Source organism: Triturus cristatus, chromosome 5_1 (assembly GCF_964204655.1).
Source record: "Triturus cristatus chromosome 5_1, aTriCri1.1, whole genome shotgun sequence".
Classification (NCBI taxonomy): domain Eukaryota; kingdom Metazoa; phylum Chordata; class Amphibia; order Caudata; family Salamandridae; genus Triturus; species Triturus cristatus.
The window spans coordinates 38,317,006-38,330,839 of NC_140587.1; positions in this window are offsets into that span (position 1 = coordinate 38,317,006).

Here is a 13,834-nt window from a genome sequence, read left to right on the forward strand (position 1 = left end):
AGGTGTCATGCTTCATCATCGGGCGGTTGCTCCTCGTAGGGCCGGCGCTGCAATTCCCTACGGGCCCCCGAAGGGTCACTTTTTCGGAGATCTTTTTTGGAACCGCCGGATGGTGCATGTGGGTATGTGGAAAGTGGGTTCTGTATGGAGGGTAAAAAAGGTGCCTTCGGGGGCCCGTAGGGAATTGCAGCGCCGGCCCTACGAGGAGCAACCGCCCGATGATGAAGCATGACACCTTTCGGGGTGTGTGAGGGCAACAGAGGACATAGAGTGGTCCTCCACTTACCTGTGTGGTTTTTCAAACTAGGAACTCTTTCACTCCTCATTTATTTTTAAGGGCTCAGGTGACTTTTTGCACCTGCCCGCAGGAACTTTGTCCTCCTGGTAATATGTACCTAGTCTTGGGAGCATGGACACTGGACCTTTTTGTAGCTCCTAGATCCCCCCCTCTTTTTGTGTTTGATATATTGAGTACGGCGGTGTAGCCGTGGGATCATTTATCTTTAGTTCCTTTTCTAGGGGTACACAATCCTTCACAACCACAACCTTGATTTGGGTAATGCACGAGTTGTCCCTTGACAAGGGTTTGGCACTACTTGTTCTACTCACACCCTACTGTGTTTCATATGGCAGCAATCTTGTTGGGGTTGGTCCTTTAGGGGCATTCACAATGTAAATAAATCTCATTCCTTATTACTCGCCCCCCTTTCCATTGGTTAGAAGCTATAGTGCATTCCAACCTTTCATGTGGTGTGCTGGCTGTTAATCACCAATATACATTGTTAATATAAGGTACATGCACGGGGGTAATTTTGCAACATACCATCTTCACCTATGGTTGCACATGATATCTTCATTACGCTAATTTCTGATATTGCGTTTGAGTGACATATTTTAAATAACCATGGTATGCCCGTACCGGGGCACAGGGGATTAGTTTCCCTTTCACACGCACGCGCACTATCAAGAATGCTATACGCATGCGCAACTGTGCTTTGTTGCAAGCCCAGGACCCGGAAATAGAATTGACCCGGTGAAAGGAATCACCTTTTGACGAGTTCCCGTGACCTATTTAAGAGGCAAGTGCTGCCGTTGGCAGATCATTACTGGCAGCCGCATGGATGGGGGCGGTACAGCGGTGTAATGACCCGAGCTGAATTCCCAATAATCTGCAGGAATTCTACACGCCTAGCTGTTGGTTTTTGTATAATGAACCGGTTAGGTAAGGTCTTAACCCTGTCAATATAGCTTCTATTTCTGTCACGAGGGGCGAGCTTTCCCCCTTTTGGGATAAGGAATGTGTCATATTTGGTGAGATTATGTTTCCTTGGCCCTACATATGGATGACCGGTTTACATTTTTGACATGCCATGATACGACCACTGTTGGGTGGGTAATTCTGTTAGATGCCGTGCTTGGTGTTGGTGCCCCTCTATATATCCAGGCCGTGTGTCCTGGCGTTGGCTTGGGGTTGATGTGCACACGACTGTGGCACACTTATGTTGTATTAAGTTTTTCTGATACACATCCCTGTGGCCTTTTTCTTCTCTTCTCCTTTCCTAGATATTGACCTGGAGCGATTCCTTCATCGCTGACCTGTTACCGCACTGAGGGTGTACAGGCGTTTGCCCAGACCGATATTGAGGGTATTTTAACTTGATTTACTTATTTTTCACGTGCACTTATTGTTAAGAATTTGGTCCTGACGAAGCGCCACCGACCTCTCAGGCGATAGAGGCGTGAAACATGTTGGCCTTTGATCCCTGATCCATGGGCAGATTGTGCCTTCAGGGTCACAATTTTTTAGCAGTTTAATTCTGCTCAGGGTACATCTATACAAGTTGCTGCATGATGACCCACCATGTTTTTCACTCACTTGCACGCACCTTTTTTACCCTCCATACAGAACCCACTTTCCACATACCCACATGCACCATCCGGCGGTTCCAAAAAAGATCTCCGAAAAAGTGACCCTTCGGGGGCCCGTAGGGAATTGCAGCGCCGGCCCTACGAGGAGCAACCGCCCGATGATGAAGCATGACACCTTTCGGGGTGTGTGAGGGCAAACGAGGACATAGAGTGGTCCTCCACTTACCTGTGTGGTTCTTCAAACTAGGAACTCTTTCACTCCTCATTTATTTTTAAGGGCTCAGGTGACTTTTTGCACCTGCCCGCAGGAACTTTGTCCTCCTGGTAATATGTACCTAGTCTTGGGAGCATGGACACTGGACCTTTTTGTAGCTCCTAGATCCCCCCCTCTTTTTGTGTTTGATATATTGATAAATTACCTCCCACAAGGAATCAATTGTTGTCTAATCTTCTGTCAGCCTATAACTTAGAAAAAGGGATTTATGAGCGCAAAGGTCGAAAGGGGAGGCAGCTGGGTTTGAGAATCTGGGATCCAATACGGAGATGGAAGGACCAAATGGTGTAAATTGAATTTTTTTTTTTTTTTTTGCTACGTTGTCTCGATTACCCTACCTGAAAGAAAGATTGAGGTATCATTTAAGCTATTTTCTATAATAATCGCATCTTTCTTTTCTTTTTTTCTGTACTTTTGTTTTTTCTTTTTTATGTGGGTATTAATTGATGGATTTTATGCTATGCTGTGCTGTATTGTAATATCCGGTTTGGAGTTTTTTAATAAAAATATATTTTTTTTTTTAAAAGTAGTGCAACAGCTGCTGGAGGTTGTAGTTTCACCAGTAGTGCAACAGCTGCTGGAGGTTGTAGTTTCACCAGGAGTGCGATGGCTGCTGGAGATGGCGTTTCACCAGGAGTGCAACAGCTGCTGGGGGTTGTAGTTTTCTCAGTAGTGCAGCGCTGGTGGTGGTTTCAGTTTCACTTTTCACATTAACGTGATATAGCAGACAGCAATGCAAAATCAATGGAAGAATTGGCTGATGCGGCGAACGTGACCCACGCACGTTGCCGTAGTGTCCCCTGGTTTGCTGGTGCTCCGCCCATGGAGAGAACCGCTGATTGACGGCCGCTGTCGTCTCCACAGCTGAACGTGTACTCGAGGGAGAAAATGCAGCGTCTGCCCTTCGTTTTTCACCCGTCTGCCCGCCCGTCTGCCTGCCGATTCACCCGCCCATTTAATCCACTGATTTGCTCCGCCGCGGTGTGTCGGCGGTTTTCTGCATGAAGGGGTCGGTGTAGATGGCAGAAAACGGTTGGAAATGGGCAGCTGTGACACGTTGAAACCCTTGGTATTCGACTGGGAAACTGTCTGGACCAGCATGGATGCCTTGTGCTGCAGAGTGCCGATATGTGGTATGGTGAGGTAAAGAGCATTACTACACTACTACAAATGGTATTAAGCCCCCCCATAGGAAATCTTGAAATGGTCTTTGTTGGACTCTGAGCAGTGGGATATTATAAAAACGCACGTAGAGGCTTCTAAAGGTTTTCCATTTAGCTTTCAGTTACTGATCAAGTGCTTTACGTTTGTGCTCTCTACTTGGAGAGAGGGGGGACTAAGGAAGACTAAAGAAGACTAAAAGAAGGGGGGGAATATGTCGGTGGCAGCGGGAAAATTGCGTAATAAACAGCCTAAGGCTGGGACAGGAAAGGATTTTTTAAAATCTGGTCAATTATCACCATCAACACCAGACTTAGCGTCTAAAAGTACAAGGAGAGGGAAAAGAAATGCCCAGCAAAGAATGGACTTAAAAGCTAAAGTGTTGGCACTAACTGAGAAAAATAAGCAGCGTGGTCAGAACGATTTTGATAAGACCCTGGAGGAAGAGGATGAGGAAGAAGAGACTCTATCTGAACTTTCGGCTGATCTAAGTATGTTGGCTGTGGGGGAAGAAGGAGGAGGGGAGGGAGATGGAGAGGGAGTAAGGGGTGTACTCAGCAGAGAGAATGACAGCTTGGTAAATGCGAAACAGTATCCTCTATTCGGCAAGCCCCTTGTGTCACGGGGAAAACCTACCAGTACACCACAACAGAATCAGGAGGAGCAACGGGCGGAGGGTGAAAAAGGTCTACAGACTCTGCATGGACAGAAAATACTATCCACCCCTGCTCATGTCAACGCCCATGTCCGAGCCCCCAACCCACAGCCCATACTGAAAATGCACCCAGAGACAGAGCCCGACCTTGTAGAAGTAAGTAAGGCTACATATGGGAAATCATCTATGACCAGTCACCCATCGATCAAGGTAGCTCAAACACACCCGCAGACATTGCTAGAGATATTCCAGAAGGAAGTCGGGAAAGTGACACTTTCGGACGATCTGGATGCTACGTCTGAATTAGAGTTAAAGTCAGAAAAGGAAAAAGAAAAGGAAAAGGAGACACTCCTCACCTCAAGAGTCAGTGAAGCCCTGGGTAATAAAAGATCTGAGCAAGGCACCTCAATACAAGAAATGCTTGTGACGATTTTGCAGGAAATACGAGACTTGAGGACCTCGCAAGCATTTGAAATATCACAGCTGCATAATAGGTTAACAAAGATGGAGGAAAGTCTAGGCAATCTACCAGGAAGGGTCACTGAGGTGGAGGCTCGTGTCTCAGTCTTGGAAGATAATATTACCATCATGCAAAAAGATCTCCAGGTGTTGAATAAGAACAAGAGTCAGATGGAATCGAAGTTGCAAGAGTTAGAGAATTATAACAGGAGATCCAACCTGCGCCTCGTGGGAATATCGGAGGATTTGGAAAATACGGAAATGGTGAAATGGACTGAATCTCTGCTGAAAAAAGTAATACCTGAATTACAAGGAGATGTCACAATTACGAGAGCCCATAGGGTACCTGCACACAAACCCGCGAATGCGAAATACCCACGGACCATCCTAATAAACTTTTCTGATTACAGAATTAAAGAGCAAATCTTAAATATGGCAATCTCAAGGAGATCATTTACCACCGAGGAAATTAAAAACTTTAAAATCTTTTCTGATATGTCAGCAGCCTCTGCGCATAGACGCAAGGATTTTGTCAAAATTATTGATTTTTTTAAAGCTAAGGGAGCACAGGCAATGATTGTGCAGCAGTCTAAATTAAAAGTAATAGCCAAAGGATTTTTTTTTATTTTCACAGAGGTACTGGAAGCTCAAAATCTTTTGGATGCTCTCACTGTTGTATAAGGAAAAGAGACTCGGTGGCTATAAGGCTTTAAGACTGAGCTTATAGCGAGCGGATGTGAGGTAAATCAGGGGACGCAACAGGATGCATCAAAATGGCATCCAACAAGAAACGAGAGGAAGAGGAAGGGACAGAGGGACAAGTAGGGGTCCTTCTTCTTTAAGGGAGGGTAGGGTGGGGGGGTGGTGGGGTGAAGCAGATAAAAAAAAGAGAGTTCATAGACAGAAATATTTCTTTTTGTTTGAATAAGTTAAGGAAAAGGATACATAATGCTGCTAAGGAAAGATACTGTCTTATATAGCCATATTGCACATACTGCATATATTGTACATCAAATATTGCACTTTAATATTTAAATGCTCATCTAGCATAATTGACACAATCTGTACTGTAGTATATTGCTTTGATAGCATTGATTGATCTAATGGTTTCTGATTGCACTTTAATAGCTTTTTGCACAATGGATACAAACTATCGTACTGTAATATGCTGTTCCAAATGCGCGATTTGCACTCTATTGCATGATTTGCACAATTGTCAGATTAGGTATGGCAGGCTTTCGAGGTTTACACAACTTAATGGCCTGTAGCTTAGTGTATAACCTAGTCCGCTATTGTTTATTGGGAGAGGATATTTAACAATTCAAGCGGTCATCTGTTTATTTTTGCACATTTGCACAAGTTGCACTTTAGGAACATATTTTACATTCTGCATATATAGCACAATTTGCACGTTAGGCGAGATCACTTGGATGGAAAAATAGGTTATATTTTTTTGTTTCTAATTGCAATATGAATAGGAATAAACTTTCAATTTTGTCTCTGAATGTTAACGCAGGTTAACAACAGGCGTAAAACCTGCGCAATAGAAAGCTGGCTAAAAGGTCACCATCCGGATGTGATCTTTTTACAAGAGACACATTTCCGCACTTTAAAAGATGCTAGCAAAATTTTTTAAAACTGGGCGGGTTTTTATTGCTCGGCAGTAACGGGAACAGCTCAGAGGGGTGTGGGTATTTATATAGGCAAACATGTCCAATTTCATGTTGAAGCATCTCACTCAGATACGAGGGGGAGATGGACATTTTTGCATGGGAAAATAAATTACACAAGAGTGATACTTGCTACAATTTACGCACCAGTTATGGATGACCCGCTCCCCATTTTGCAGTTAAACAAGCACTGTCAGGTATACCTGGTCAGATTATATGGGGAGGGGATTTTAATTTTCTGCAAAATCCAGCAGTTGATTCTACAAAAAAAGATCGAAGGCAAAATAAACCACAAGTATGCACAGCACTTCTGAATTGTAGGGCGGATTTAGATATTTTAGATAACTGGCGGCTTAACAACCCGACCAAACGTGAGTATTCTTGCTATTCGGCGAAATATGATTCATCATCAAGGCTGGATTTCTTTCTAACCTCCCACAATTTAGAAGTTGGTAAATACGAACATATAATGAACGCCTTTTCAGATCATGCCCTCATTAAGATGGAAACCCTTCTGGGGAAGAAAGATGAACAACCAACAAGAAGGTGGTATTTTAACAAACTGAATTTAGCAGATAAGCAGTGTTGTGCAGATTTAGGGAAAGAGATTGGTTCATTTGTTTTAATAAATAAGGATTCTGCCCCAATTAATATTATATAGGATGCTTTTAAGGCTGCACTTAGAGGCATAATCACCTCAAGAGAGATACCAAAACAAAAATCTAAGAAGGAGGAGAGAATGGCAATAGAAAATAGATTGGCCCAAGCAAGTCAAGAATATCTTAGAAATAGGACTCCGAATAATAGACAAGAAGTACTCAACGCAAAAACAAGAATGAGGGAATTTTATTATGATCTAGGGGATAGGGCAAGTAGATTATATCTTCAGACAAGCTATGAAGATAGCGAGTACACAGGAAGATTGCTAGCTTGGCAAGAAAAGGAAAAGCAAGTCTGAAACAGAGTTGAATGCATTGAGGACAAAGTAACCAAAACTAGAGTAAAAACGACGCCACTAATAGGTGAGGTATTTTTTAAACACTATAAAGATATCTATCAGACATCTCACCAGATCTCCTCAGAAAAAATTAACGAATTCCTGCGGGAATTGCCAATTCCAACTTCGGAAAATAAATTTAAAGAGCTGTTGCTAGCCGAATTTACGAAGGAAGAATTAGATGCGGTTATCAGCTCTTTGCCTAATTGTAAAGCTACCGGAGAGGATGGCATTCCCGCAGAATTTTTTAAAACATTTTCTACTATACTCTGCCCCGAATTTTTAAGACTTGCAAATCATATTACAAGGGGGTGACCCACCTGCATCCTTCCGTTTGGCAGTAGTGGTCAGTATATTAAAAAAAGGTAAAGACAGTGGAAACGTGAATTCTTATAGGCCAATAAGCCTTTTAAATACTGACTACAAGATGTTCACTAAACTCTTGGCCAATAAGTTAAATAAGATGGTGGGACCTCTTATTGGGACAGATCAGTGTGGTGTCGTAGCGGGGAGACAGCTTTATACTAATACATTTTTTTTATTAGAGGCACTTGATTTTTTTTAATATTAATAAGATTAAGGCACAGGTTTGGTTTTTAGACGCCGAAAAGGCATTTGATCTTGTCTCATGGAACTGTCTTTTTACAATTTTAGAAAACTTCGGCTTTCCAAATGAGTTTATCTTTTTATTGAAACAACTTTATATAAATTCACAGGCCCACATCTTAATTAACTTGGTTAATATAGGGACATGCCAAATAAATAGAGGCACCAGGCAAGGCTGTCCCCTTTCCCCGATCTTATTCGCTCTATTTATAGAACCATTAGCAATCGCAATTTGGGAAAAAAGATCTCACATGGCTCTGGTCCAAGGAATGACCAACATAAAATTATATGCTGATGACATTGCTCTCTTCCTGAACCCAAAGATAGATACTCAGACAGAAATTATGAGAGTCTTTGCAGATTTTGAAAAAATAGGAGGGTATAAAATCAATAAGTCTAAAACAGAAATTATATTATGCAATTGTGGAGTGAATTCCCTTTTATTAGAATTTAGACAGACATATAACACCCGTCCGAAAAGGTATTTAGGGATTCACGTAACTGATAGAGTAGAGGATCTTTTTTCCCTAAATTATATCCCTTTGTCGAAAAAAGTTCACTCTCAGTTAAAACAATGGAATCAGTTGCCGTTATCAATAATAGGACGAGTTGCGTTAATTAGAATGTCAATTCTTCCGCTTTTCAATTTTCTCTTCAGTGCAGCTCCTTGTGCAATACAGGCCTCTTATTTGAAAGAAATAGACAGTATGTTTTCCTCTTTTCTATGGACAAATAAAGTACCAAGATTAGCACTTAGCACTTTAAACTACCCTATTGCCGACGGAGGACTATCTCTTCTAAATATTAGAAATTACTATTACGCGACATTTGCATATCATAGTTTTAGATTTTTCTTTTTAGATCCTCAAGAGGTAGATAACTTTTTTATGAAAAGGATCCTAAGGGAGTGTAATATAATTGACCCCACAAGAGTGACTAAGTACCCTAAAAAAGTACGATATAAGACCTTACAATGGCTATTTAAACAAAAAACTCAGCTGTTAGCACACAACGATATTCCTAGAATCAATATCTCAACTAGGCTTTCAAATATACATATGGGGGAAATAGGGTTGTTAGAGACCAATATATTAAGGTTATGGGAAGGAAATGGGTATGCCCAAATCCAGGATTTCATTAAGGGGAACTGTTGGAAAACCTGGGAGGAGATTGAAATGGGGCTCCAACATTCAACGACAATCTTAAAATGGTCTTTTATCAGATTGAAACTCATATTTGAAAAACTAGATATAGAAAATATGCGTCATAAAATTACTATTAGTGAAGCCCTTAATTCTCCTACACAACGGAAAATTAGTAATTGGATTAAGATCTTCGACGATAAAAAAGCTCACTCCCTATATGAAAAAATTAGGGATAGATGGAAGAAAAGGGAAGATATACAGATTCTTAAACCTACTTGGAATAGGCTTAACAAATTTAATGCGGTTATATTTAGAGGGGCAAACTTTAAACAAATGCAATATTACACGAAATGGTTGCTAAATAGAACACCCTCTTTCCTTCATAAAATATACCCACAAATAGAAGACAAATGTTTTTGTTGTCCAGAGAAAGGAACCTGGACGCATATCATATGGGAGTGCCCAAAAATTCAGGATTTTTGAGAAGAGATCGAGAAATATCTGAAATTTATAATTGATCCCCTCATTTCACTTGATAAACCCACGGCAGTTTTGGGCTGCTCTCCTATTACCTCTGTACACGAGGAGGGTTTGTTTATCGCAGCGTTAATAGCTAGATCTCTGATTTTGCAATTATGGAGAACAGAGAAGGTACCTACCTTTAATACATGGAGGGCAAAACTGTCCAGAATACAAGAATTGGAAAAGAGATATGCAATAAGATCAGGGGCAGTAAGAAAGTATGAGAAATATTGGAGTGTGTTTGAAACACAGGATAATATCCTGTAGAGGGTATAAAAGGAGAGAACATACATATAGGTATAAGAAGTTAGGGCAAATATTTAGGTATGTATCCTGATTTAGCACTCTGCACTTTAACATTTAGTTTTTTTTAATTTATTTTATTTTTTAGAAGTATTGTGATTGCATTATCGAGTATCCTGAAATGTATATTTATAATCCTGTAATACTTTGTACTGTAGATTTAAATTAATTCATTTTTCTGTATTAATATCTTGAAATATGTATTTACACATGATATGATTGTATCTCTTCAAGTCTATGAACTCTCAATAAACAAAAAATTATAAAAAAAAAAATGCACAATCACCACAGCGGGTTGCTGTTACCATAGTGTACAGCTCACTGCCAGACAAGCACACACCTCACCACCTGCAGGTCACTTGGTGCCGCACCACTGGTTCTCACAACATCATTGCACAATCAGAACACAGCTCTTATCACAGAACTTGACTCAGTGCATCTTCTACAAGCCTTGTCAGTCACTTTCAGTCATGGCACTATTCTCATCAGCAACCGTGCACCAGTGCTGCTCTCCAGTGATTTACTCCACCAACACATGTCACTAAACCACATAATTTCCCCCTGCACCTGCTACCAGTGCATAGTTACTGCAGCCTGCACTCCATTGCTCTGCAGCCCTCTCCTCATGTCTGTACTTAGCTCATCACTTGGTGCATGTGTAGATTGTACCTATCACCCTAATCCTACAATAGGTCCAGGTTTGCACAGAGAAAATAACAGTGATGAAAATCAAGGCTGTGGCAGCAGGAGACAGCCTCTGGGAGTCAGCATGCATGACATACATTCAAGGTAAGTGACTATGATTCAGGGAATGGTGTGCATTGGTGGTGGATGGGACTGCAGTGAGTGATGTTCACTGCTACAGTCGGGGCCAGCAGGTAGCAACTGTAATGGTCCAAACCAGGGCCATAAATTAGCTCCTGTGATGGTGCACGCTGGAGAGAGTTAGGGATGTGTAATGATAAGTGCTGGGGTCAGAAGGGAGCGATATAACCTGGGCCAGCAGTGAGTGATATACAATGGTACGTGCTGGAGCCAAAAGTGAGTGATATACACTGGTACATGCCTGAGCCATCAGTGAGTGATATACAATGGTACGTGCTGGAGCCAGCTGTGAGCAATATACACTGGTACGTGCTGGAGCCAGCAGTGAGCACTATACAATGGTACATGCTAGAGCCAGGAGTGAGTGATATACAATGGTACATGCCGGAGACAGCAGTGAGTGATATACACTGGTACATGCCGGAGCCAGCAGTGAGCGATATACAATGGTACGTGCCGGAGTCAGCAGTGAGCGATATACAATGGTACATTTTGGAGCCAGCAGTGAGTGATATATAATTATGGCCCAAATGATGTGCACTGGTGACAATCACAAGAGGAAGTTCCTATTAAGACAAATCTGCAGTTTCACTAATGATTAATGAGTGATGGTGCACGTTTAGACACTAGTGAAGATTTCGGAGTAGTGGTGCAAATCTGTACTGGCCATTAAGGTGAGTGTACATTAAACATGCATTGAAGGTTAATGGGTAAACACATCTGAACATGCAGTGAGGATTACTGGTGATGGATTAAATGTAAACGTGCACACTAATACAACACCACCATCGAAGGAATGTATTTCTAATGGTATCAAGAACTGATCTGGTTTAGGATAAGGTGAAAGTATTTGGTTTCAGCAAGGGATTATGTCAGTGAAGGACATTGTCCTGAAGAACAGGAACCCTCCATCTAGACCCGCACTGGGTGCACGGTAATGGCTGTGTGTAACGTACCACAAACAGAAAAGGTAACTTGTGGATTCGTGGACCAAGATGGTATGTTCAATCTGATGTGGAAAAAACTGAATATGTAAGAAATATGAACACCGTTGTTTCAACAACTGGTGACTATCTCACCAGGACTTTAACCTCCTCATTCTACAATTTATTCTTCTTATGTGTCCTATCTCCCTGTTATCCTGTATGTTCTCTCTGTGGTAATCTGATACTGCTATCTTATTCATCTGTTCTTGTCATGTGTCTTGTTTCCTCTGTTATCCTGTATGTGCCATCTGTGGTAACCTGACTCCACTATATTTATTCATCTGTTCTTGTCAAGGTTTTATTCCAAACTCCCAGGATCGGCTCAATGCTCAAGTGGGTCCACCTCTCAATCGCCCCACCCTCTGAAGCTGTAATAGCACAGACGGTTGGGGGGATTAAGTGAGGGAAGGAAAGGATGGAGACAGCGGGGAGGGAGACCTATAAAACCAAAGACATCATAAGAATACATAAACAATTCCTTCCTACACACCTTATTATTGTTTATAGGTATCTAAATACCTGTAAAGAAAATAAAGGCTGATCTGAACTTCACTCGGATAGAAGAGTGCCTTCCTTCTGTTGGAAGCACCTCTCATTTAATATGCGTTTTCACAGAAATCAGACGACTGTGCGTCACAGGGGGGTTATCTCAATTCACACACCAAATTCCCCTGCTAAGAAAAAGGAAATGATTATTCGGCATGCATCAATAGATCAACAAATCTCTGTTTTATTGCACTCATGCCCTTTCCATGGAAATATACCACGTGACTGAGGTTAACCTTCACTTCAGTAATATCGAACAATGAAACTAAAATCCACTGCGCCAGCTCATTTAGAAAGGCAATGTTATTCGCATTCAAATGAGGCTTAATACGAGTCCTGGCATGTAAGTTTGTTCCGCCATATCGGGACTTCTCTCCTTGTTACCTTCGTTTCGTGGTAACTTTAAGAAACTGTTCCGCTATCGATCAGGGAGTCTTTGGGCAAACCCCCCCACCTCCAGCGTCACCAAATGTTTTTGATCCAGGCACTTGCTGCTCTGTTTGAGGCTCCAGATAAGCAGAGCGAAGAGTGAACCTTCACTGAGAGTATTTATAATGGTAACCGCGTCACCCTTACCGCTCTACTGCTGACTTTCTCGAAAACGAATGCTCGGCAAAAGGACAGGTCCGTCTCAGCACAAGATACGCAGCAAGTGACGGACGCCCAACGGTTCTCTTATTGTCAGGGTCACGTGTTGTCACTCTTGCGTCAGCGACGGCTGCACAGGGGCTGCTGGGTGTTGTAGTTATTTTCTCTTGGCGGCTCCCATCCTGCGCATATCGTAAGCAATTCCAACAGCATATACCACTATGTCGTAGCGGAATTCATTCAGGTGTAACAGTTCTTCTCTTGTCCTCTCTCCCAGCTATCCTGTATGTGCTATCTGTGGTAACCCGATCCCACTATATTTATTCATCTGTTTTTCTCATGTGTCCTATCTCCCAGCTATCCTGTATGTGCTATCTGTGGTAACCTGATCCCACTGTATTTATTCATATGCTCTTCTCATGTGCACCCAACACAGCCCAATACACTAAGTCCTGTCTGGCAGGTGGTCACACCTCTCTGTGACAGGAAACCTATTGTTCTGCCTTCCCCTGCTCGAGCTCAGCTGTGCAGCAGAAGAGCAGAATCGTGTCTGTGGTCGGCAGCACCACTAGCTTGCTAGCAGACCCTGAAAGGCTGTAACAGAGAGTACTGAGGGCTTCTTTAAGGAGCCCCCCAGTGCATGGAATCATACCTCCAACACCAAATCGGTGTTGGGTTATAATTCCAACATGTTTGATACCAAACGTGCCCAGGTTCGGCACAGCCACTACATAGTTAGACATTGCGTAATGACGGATGCCAACTATCTGTATCAAAATGGCTGGCCGCACTTACAAAGCCTGGAGAACCGACTCCAGGGTTTGCAGGCGTGTCCCGCCCATGCAGGGGCACCCTCACACTCGTAACCAAGCACCCTGCCGTCAGGACTGAGGAGCCTGCCATAGGGGTGACTTATAGGTTTTAAGTGCAGTGATCTCAGATATGAGGACGTTTATATCTATTGTGAGTGGTACAAGCACCATCTCACACAGGCTGAAGTGGCAGGCCTGTAGTCACAGTTTAAATAGTCTCTCCTGCGTGGCACAATACATGCTGCAGCCCATGGGAGACCGCTGGTGTACCTATGCCCTGGGTACCGTAGTAACATACATAGGGACTTACAAGGGTGCACCAGTAGCCAATTGTAGAAGTACAGAAGTACTTACTATGGTCAATTTAGTGAGGGAGCACAGTGACTGGGGTCCTGATTAGCAGAATCAGACTACAC